This window comes from Peromyscus leucopus, chromosome 5, assembly GCF_004664715.2.
Source record: "Peromyscus leucopus breed LL Stock chromosome 5, UCI_PerLeu_2.1, whole genome shotgun sequence".
Lineage (NCBI taxonomy): Eukaryota > Metazoa > Chordata > Mammalia > Rodentia > Cricetidae > Peromyscus > Peromyscus leucopus.
Window position 1 is genome coordinate 11,298,642 of NC_051067.1, and position 8,152 is coordinate 11,306,793.

An 8,152-nucleotide genomic window follows, 5' to 3' on the forward strand; every position below is an offset into this window, starting at 1 on the left:
AAGACCATGTAGTGCTCTTGAGCAGACCTGAGTTGGGTCTAAGCCAGCACCTAGTCAGGCAGCTCACTATAGCCTATAACTCCATCTCCAGGGGATCCAGTGCCCTTGTGTAGCTTCTATGGCACCTGCCTTCACACCATCCATCCCAGACACACACAAACACATAATTAAAAAAATAAAAAAGAAATCTTTTTAATCATAACCCAACTATGTAGTCTACAAAAAAGTCTCTTCACATATAATGATCTAGGTTGGAATTAAAAACAGAAAAGACATGAAAATATTAATTAAAGACAGCAAATAATGGCTAGATTATTATAAGATAAAATGGACTTTAGGGCAAAGGAAATGCCAGGAGCAGAAAAAAAATGTTACCTATGATTGAAAAGTTGATATAAAAGAAACAATGATTCTAAACGCGAATAAACCAGAGCAGACAGCTACAAAATTCATGATAAAAGCAGTGGGCAAAACTGAAGGAGAGGGCAGCCAAAGCACTTGGCAGAGCCATTCGGGAGCGTGTCAGGGAGGCACAGAGCAGGGAGCTGCGTTTTCTGGAGCCTCAGACCCCATAAGATCTGCATATGTCCTTCATACCTGACTGGATTTACAGAGCTTCTGGCAGTGTGCCGCCGTTTCTAGGAACGCGTGACAAACAGACTGGTAAACTGGTAAGTTGGTATTCCTTGGATTGGATAATGCAAGGAAAACAACGTTACTATTCATGCTAACAGATAACAGGCATGGCCCGGCGTCCCAATACTACATCCCACTTCAGAAGAACTCACTATTTCTGGCACGACTTTTATAACTTTTGATCTGGCATGTCCAGTCCAAAGGATATGAAAAACCTACCCTTCTGCTGTTAACAGCATTGTATTTCTTGTGGATTGTGTAAACCATGAAAGGCTGTTAGACTCAAAAGGAGAACTTGAGTCAGTAAGGACAGATGAAACCACTGCCAGTGTGCCTAGGCTAATTCTTGGAAATAAGATTGGCAGACCTGAAGCCATTGGTGAAGAGGGTTCCAATGAGAGGTGTCTGGTTTATGTAATCAGAGAACAGGAAAGGGCAGTGTGTCGCTGAAGGAGCTGAATGTCCAGCTTCTGGGAGTATTTACGGGCAGTGTGTTGAGAAGGCAAGGCCATGAAGAAGGTTCCACTGGATGGTACAGTACATCCATCAGCAGTGGTCCCACGCACTCACACACAGGCCTCCGAGATCCATCCCCCAACATGCATAATTTGAATTCAATAGACTTTTGTTGGACTCAGAATAGGTGTTTGTTAGATGATTAATCTATCTACCTGAGTGGGAATTGCAAACTGATTCACGTAAGTTTGAATGTCACAATGTTAGCTTTCTAATTCAGATAGTTTCTACAGTTTATATCAACCCTGTCACTGCTTATAAAGATCAGTTTCCCATCAGTACGTTTGAAGCACTTTTTAACCATGTGAAACTACAAATAAAAACCATATTTAAAAACTCATCATGTGAAACTTTTATGTACTTTTTGAAAATAGTTTTTCAATTTCATATAGCCACTTATCTTGTGTACAGTTAAAATCTTCTTATCAGTGATTGCAGAATGCCTTGCCAAGACTACTTTTTCTTATGCTAACATCATGCAATAAAACAAACACCAATGTTAAAAAAAAAAAAAAACCTGGAAGGAGAAATAGGTGATTTTCACATTTGCAGTTGGAGGCTTTGACTTCCTCTTGCTAAATGAAAGAAAAAGAATTAGGTTCAAAAAGAGGAAAGACAGAAGAATTCCCTGCATTGTCCACCAGGGCTCAACTGGCACTTGCCCAGCACATCCCCAGCAGCAGGGTGCACCTTCTTTTTAGAGATGGAGAACACACCCCTAGAGAGATCGGACTCTGAGTCATAAAGAGGGCCTGGGCAATTTTTAAGACATTTTTATTATTTTAAATTATGTATATGTGTGTCTGTGTGTGGGTGTGTGCACACGAGTGCAGGTGACCATGGAAGCCAGAGGCAGGGATAGGGTGCTTCTGAGCCCCCTGATGTGGGTCCAGAGGATCAAAATTGAATCCTCTGAAAGAGTCAGCAGGAGGCAGTGCTTTTAACCACTGGGCCCGCCATCTTACCAGCCCCCCTCAGCAAATTGAAAGGAATTGAAATTTTATAGAGACTGTGGTGGTTTGAAAGAAAAATGGGCCCCCCCAAAAGAGTGGCACTATTAGGAGATGTAGCTTTGTTGGAGTGGGTGTGGCCTTGTTGAAGGAAGTGTGTCATTGTGGAGGTTGGCTTTGAGGCCTCATATTTATTCAAGCCGTACCCAGTGTCGCAGACCACTTCCTGTTGCCTGCATTTCATGTTGTAAAACTCTCAGCTCTCCCAGCACCATGTCTGCCTGCACATCACCATGTCCCACCATGATGGTAATGGACGGAACCTCTGAAACTGTAAACCACTCCACTGAATGTTTTATAAGAGTCACTGTGGTCGTGATGTCTCTTTAGAGACCCTAACTAAGATACTGTTCTTGGCCATTTTAAACTAGAAATAAACAGCAGCGATAACTGGGATTTTATCTTCTCCAGATGCTTTTCTTGGGGTCTGAATGACACACTTGTAGATAACCTGCAGGCATGGCAGAATTGCCAGAGTCCCCAGAGCTGATATAAAAGTCAAATGCATTAGCAGTGTAGTGTATGCAGCAGAAAACCAGAAGAACCCCACCTCAAGCAAGGTCAAAGGTGAGGACTGAAACTTGAGCTTGTCCTCTGACCATCATATATGTGCCATGGTACATGTGCACCACATCTACATACACACAGATACATAGACACCCACCTGTGCATGCACAGACTGTGTACATACAAGCACATCTCCCAAAGATGCAAACATTCTTAATGAGATTGTTAGTGGACAGAATCCCTCAATATATATATATATGTGTGTGTGTGTGTGTGTGTGTGTGTGTGTGTGTGTGGGTGTATACATATATATATATACACACACATATATATAAAACAATATATATATAAACTGAAATACGCATCACATCCACATTCCAGGTGTGCAAGGCTGGCTTGATAATGACAGTTGGAGTCATCTGATGCATGATATAAAAATGAAAAATCATGTGATCACATCAAGTGAAGAAGAGGTTGAAAAGCTTCGGCAGTTGCCAAGGATTCTGGAAGTCTCTTGGGAAACCAGGCATAAAGGAGCACCTTCAACTTCATGAGTGACAGGAGCAAAGACCCTGCAGCTAGCACCACACAGCATGGGGAAGGTCCCAACAGCTGCATCCTGCGACTGGAGGTGAGCCAAGGGCCCCTCTCACTGTGGCATTCAAAACACTGTCGGAGTTCAAGGTTCTTTGAGGAGGCAGAAAAGGAAATACAGGTCAGGCCGGCTGGAAAGAATGATGTCAAACCATTCCTCTTTGTAGATTACGTGATGGCTCACATAGAGAGAGTGAAGAGAGATTAAAAATGAACGACAAATAGGCAACAGAACCCCCAAGTGCTTACACTGATAAGTGAATTCACAGCATCTCACAATATAAACTAGATATATGAGTCAGGCTCATTTCTTGGGTCTAGAAATGAAGACTTGTGGAAAGCCAGGCTTAAATTGCTATACCGTTTACAGCCATTCAGAGACAACTGGGTTTAGAAAAGCCCATCTGGGCTTGGTGCTCACTGAGAGTCACAGTTGTCAACCCTGTGTGATTGATCAGGGGAGACTTGAGATCAGTTGAACAAACACTGGTCCATGAACAGTCTTCCCAGCATGAACAACTGTTTGTTTGTTTGTGGGGGTTGTTTGTTTCTGAGACAGGATCGTATGTGGCCCAGGCCGGCCTTGAGCTAGCCTTGCAGCTAAAGTGACCTCCGACTTTTTGACCTTCCTGCCTTCTGAGTGCTGGGGTTACAGATGCTCACTACCATGCCTAGCTGGGTGCTGTGTTGGGCATGAAGCCCAGGGCCTCTTGCTTGCTAAATGAGAACTCTGACAATTGAGCTATGTCTCCAGCTGCCCACTGACTTCTGATAGACTTGCAATAGTGGTTTTATGGAGGAGGAATAGGATTTTCAACCTAAACTTCATACCTCAAACCCAAACCCACTCAGAATGGATCCCATATGTGATGGCTATTCTCGGTTGTCAACTTGACTACATACAGAATTAACTAAAAATCCAAAAATGGAGGGCATACCTGTGAAGAATTTTTGCTTAATTTGATGTAGAAAAGTCTGCTTCTAATCTGGATCATGGGACAGGAAGACACACCTTCTGCTGGAAACCTATGTAAGGACATGAAAGAAAGAAGCTTTTGCTCTTTGCCTGCTTGCCCTTGCCTTTCTAGCAAGTCCATTCCTTCAGTGGCATTAGAGCCTACTTCTTGGGATTCCAGTGTAATACTGAAGATCAGCTGAGACATCGATCCTCATGGACTGAGCAACTAATGGATTCTTGGATGCTCAGTTCATTCACAGCCAGCCATTGTTGGATTAGCTGGACCACAGTATGCAAGTCATTCTAATAAATATCCCTTTCTATATATAGAGAGACTTTATTCTATACGTTCTGTTACTCTCAAGAACCCTGACTAATATGCTGTATTTTAAAATAAAATGTAAAGCTTATACAAATAGAACATAGAGGGAAGTTTTTGGGGCCCAGTGCTCAGTAAAGCATCCTACTCATAAAATCAAAGTCTGCTGCATGAAGGGAAAAGGTGAGAGAGTAGACTTCAGACCAAAAATGAGAATTCTGGGGTTAGCAAAATGGCTCAGCAGGTCAGGGTGCCTGCCACCAAGCCTGGTGACTTGAGTTTGATCCCCAGGACTCACATGGTAAAAGGAGAGGGCAAACTTCCACAAATTGTCCTCTGACCTCCACATGGGCAGTGCGGTAAGCACCCTCCCTGACCCTCATATACAAAATACACATAAATTTTAAAATGTGATAAAATATTAAAACTTTTGTTTTGAAAAGGCTCTGCAGGGTGCATGAAAGGACAAGCTATTGACCGGAATTAAGTATTCACAAACCATAATTTGATGTGAACTCGTGTCTAGAATAATAACACCCAAAAGTCAATGCTGAAAGAAATATTAATGTAATCTCTGTAAATTTGAGGCCAACCTGGTCTACAAAGCAAAGTCCAGGGCAGCCAGGGCTACATGGAGAAATCCTGTCTTGCAAAAAAAAAGAAAGAAAGAAAAAAAAGAAAGAAAGAAAAAGTGAATGTTAGATGCTACTGTGTATCTATTAGACAAGTTAAAACTGAATTTGGATAGTGGTTGTGACCCCAAGTGCTGCTGCGGGGGGCAGAAGAATATGTGCCTTGTGGGCGAGGCAGCGGGATGATGCAGACACTGTACAGACTAGTTCAGTGGATTCTCAAAGATGGAAACTTCCATTGGGAGTTGTTGAGTAGCAGAGTGCTCGCCTAGAGTGTGTGATGGTCTCATTTAGTTGCCAATGAGGCAGGACACAGGGCATGCAGCACACAGTTACAGCCCAACCCCGCTCCCCGAGCCTCAGTGAAATCCGGGATTCATGTAAGAACCTATGAACCACTGAGGAGAGTGCCTTCCTTTGTACCAGCCCCAGCACTCCTTTCGGGGTGATGGGTTAGCGGCAAGAACAACGCTCCTCTCGTGGACTGAACAGGAACGTTTGGCAGTCAACGCCTGGGCATCATGCACAGCACAGACAATGCCAAAAGAACGTGTGGTTTGTGATCTCATCTGTGTCACCACCTTGAAATGACAAAAGGACCGAGATGGGAAAGAATGGTGGTCAGCGCCCAAGACTGCGGTCCGGGGCGGCTCTAAGAACAGCGTAAGGGAGGCTGTTACAATGAGGGAATACTGTCAGTTCTGAACCAAGTGATGACTACAAAAATGCTCCCGTGGTAAAGGGACGCACATTGTTCAATGTCAAGTTCCTTATTCTTCCGTTGTCCTAGGAAGAACCTGGGAAGTGCTGGGGACCTTTCTTTGCTCTCTCTGAAATTTTCATGGTCTCTATCATTCAAAGACTTTAAAAATAACATAATAGGAAGTTGCAATAATCAAATTATAGTAGTCCAAGTGTGGACATTTAGCATGTGACAGTGGTTTTTTTCAGGTTAGTATAGAAAAATATAGACATTTTTTTTTTTAATTGAGAAGATTGTCCATCCGAAGCAAAACAACTTAGGTTTTCAGGCCACACACCCAGATTCCAGAAGGACCAAGGAACTACAACTCCAGTGTTTGGCACTAGAAAGAATTGGCTGTCTTCATACCAGGTAAAATGGAGCATTCCAAGCAGGCTGTGAAATGCAGAAGCTCGAAGAGAAAGGCCAACAAAGTTGATACTTAGCAATACTGGTTCTGTTCCACAGCCTATCACAAATGCAAGACCTGCCTGTGACAAATTTGTGACCTATATTCAGAACATAGTAATGACTATACACAAAAATGTTTCTTATAAGGACATGCAATCAGCTGGCCAGTGGTGGCACACACCTTTAATCCTAGCACTTCATAGAGTGAGTTCCAGGAAACCAGAGCTACACAGAGAAATCTTGTCTTGAAAAAGAAAAGAATAGGAAAAAGAAAAAGAAGAAAGGAAGGAAGGAAGGAAGGAAAGAGGAAGAAAGGAAGGAAGGAAGGGAAAGAGAAAGAGCAAAGAGAAAGAGAAAGAGAAGAGAAAGAGAAAGGAAAATATGTAATCAAAAACAGTCCAAACAGAGGGGAGAAAATCAAAACAAAAACAGCACACAGAAAGCAGCTTGTACTCTGTACAGATAATCCGTGAACCTCGGGGGCAAGTACCATCGAGTCCTAGAACATTCCCAAGGGGATTCCAAACACTTACCAGAACAGTGTGTTCAAGGGTGTGCCAAATGAATGCTTGCAGCAAAGTCATGGGCAAGGTCACTCTTTGAATACCAATTTGGTAATAGCAATAAAAATTAAAATATGGTGACCCTCGGAGGCATTTAAGCTCTAGACATTTATCTCATAGAATTACTGGGTTGAGCCAGGAGGACTAGGGAGGAGAGGAGTCTGCAACATTGTGTCTGAGGTCCAGAATTAGGACCATTCATCTTTCATTCTGTAGTGATGTGGTCACATTCAACACAGTGTGGCCATGCATTAGAATACCATGCGGACCAAACATCGGTTTGGCAAAACCACACATATTATAAATAAAAATCTAGAAGGGACAGTTGAAATGAAGCTTGAATTTTGAGAAGGAGGAAGCTATTTAAGCTTCTACCATGTACATTGACAATCATGAATACATGCATATACATAATATATATGCATTCAATTTCTCCCCCACTTCCACAGCCTTGTGGTTTCAAAGTCTCCCATTAAAAAAATAATTTGACTTTGTCCTCCACCTCTAGTTTTTACAAACTTTCTGCCCCCTCTTCTGGGAAGCTCTCTGAGCCTTGGGGGGTGGTGGTTGTCACATGTATATCCCATTGAGGACTGAGAACTACAGTCTTCTATTCTCTATGCATTACCAGCTGAGGGTCTCTGTGTTTTCCAGACACAGCTGGCTGTCAGCAGTCATGACAGCATGTAGAAGAACTTCACGAGCTCAAGCCAGACAGAATCCCAGCATGGAGGGGAGAGGCGTGGAGGGGCTGAAGAGCCATCAACATTTGATAGTGGCAGGAGAAGGAGAGTCCACTTTCTTTAGTGACGTGACTCCTGGTAAGCTGATCACAGTCCCGCGCTGGTACCACTCCCAGGAATAGTTGGGCAACACAGTCTTGTAGGGAGGGGCGGGGATCTCAAAGTTGGGTGGACAGGGAGTTGAGGGTGGAGATGGGAGGAGCTAGAGGCTGAGTGAATGTGGTCAAAATACACCTTATGAAACGCTCAAAGAATTTACAAAAACATGATTTAAAAGATAGAAGAATAAAAATAACTTGAAAAGAAAAAGCTCACTGGAGCCGCAGAAGAGGCCATAGTGGGTAAAGGGGAGAAAGTGCTGCTGGGTCAGCACCCACCTCCATCCTCCTGCCTCTGGCTCCTACACCCACCTGCGGAGACCCCACTGATGCTTCCAAAGCAACTGCGTGTCATTCTGTGGCCGTGACCACACAGCCAGGAAGCAGGAAAGCAGCGAGAGACAGTGCAGCTGGCATGCCTTG

The 8,152-nt window shown here is 43.4% G+C and overlaps 1 pseudogene; it reads left to right on the top strand.

The window, feature by feature from the left end:
• Nucleotides 1–673: 673 nt before the first annotated feature.
• LOC114689521 lies at nt 674–1,243 on the top strand (annotated as a pseudogene).
• Nucleotides 1,244–8,152: the final 6,909 nt, after the last annotated feature.